Raw genomic sequence first — 1,219 nt, 5'->3', positions numbered from 1 at the left:
TATTTGGTATTAAAAAATTATATAATTCTTTTTGTATAATATATATTATAAATTAAAGAAAAGCAATATCATATCAGTAATGGTGTTTATTTTTTTTGTAATTTGCAGTAGTTTATAATCGCCGCAAATATCGATTTCCAACAATTTTTCAACAGACATTTTTAGCATGGGAGTATTAATTTTTGCAATGATTTACAGAAACTACTGATATAACTGTCGCTGTTAAAATATTTTGCATCAAATTATATAGCAACGGTTTTAAACCATTGTGATTAAAAACTAATTTACTTTGAATAAAAAATGGTTTAGAGAGAGAGAGAGAGAGGAAATTTCATTATTTTTTAACCTAATAATTTGATCAAGTTTCATCGATAATTTTATACGTAAAATTCACTGGTTTTTTAAATACATTTACAAGAATACTCAAGCTCTATTTTATTTTGGAAAAAACAAACTCTCAAATCAACAAAACATTATTGCTACTTTACATATACTCAACTAAAGGGAAGAACCACTGAAATTGCTCGTTTTAGATGAAGGAAAATGCATACAATAAATTATTCTGAATGGAAATGCATAGAATAAAGCACTAATTGACCCACACACAAAAAAGTAGGTTCACGAGTCTTGGATCAGAAAAGTAGTATCTTATCATCACAACAATCTCTAGGTGTTTTTCTCCATTGTGTTAATGTGTTATATTGGATTCTTCATTCATAATAATTTGAAAAAACAAAAATTAAAAGGAGGAACCACGAATCAAAAGTTATTTTTGATGGTGCATATTATTATTGCCATAAGGTGGGGACGTGTTGCAAACAAGATTCTCATTTTAAGCATATATAATTCTAAGCGTGTTATTAGTTTTATAATTTTATTTAGATATTTATCTCTTCCAACACTTTAATCAATTATTAGATAGATAAATTACATGAATAATGAATGAGCACATTTTTTTTTCTCTATCAACATATGCTTTTGGGAATTTTATTAAAACTTCTTGGGCCATGAAGATTTCTTTTGTGCTGGATTATAAGTAATGCATATTAAAGTTGGGCCATAGTGTAGAAATGAACCTACCCTAAACCTATTTATTTGGGCTAGGCCCAAAATCAAGTGTTGAGCCTAACAAGCCCAACAGGTTAGTCTTCATGTGATGCAATACAAACAAAAAGGGTGTCACGTCCAAAAAAAAAAATAAAGAGTTAATAAAAACTTC

The sequence above is a fragment of the Arachis ipaensis genome, chromosome B02 (assembly GCF_000816755.2).
Source record: "Arachis ipaensis cultivar K30076 chromosome B02, Araip1.1, whole genome shotgun sequence".
NCBI classification, from domain to species: domain Eukaryota; kingdom Viridiplantae; phylum Streptophyta; class Magnoliopsida; order Fabales; family Fabaceae; genus Arachis; species Arachis ipaensis.
The sequence above is the reverse complement of the archived record's forward strand: the minus strand, read 5'-3'. Positions refer to the sequence as shown.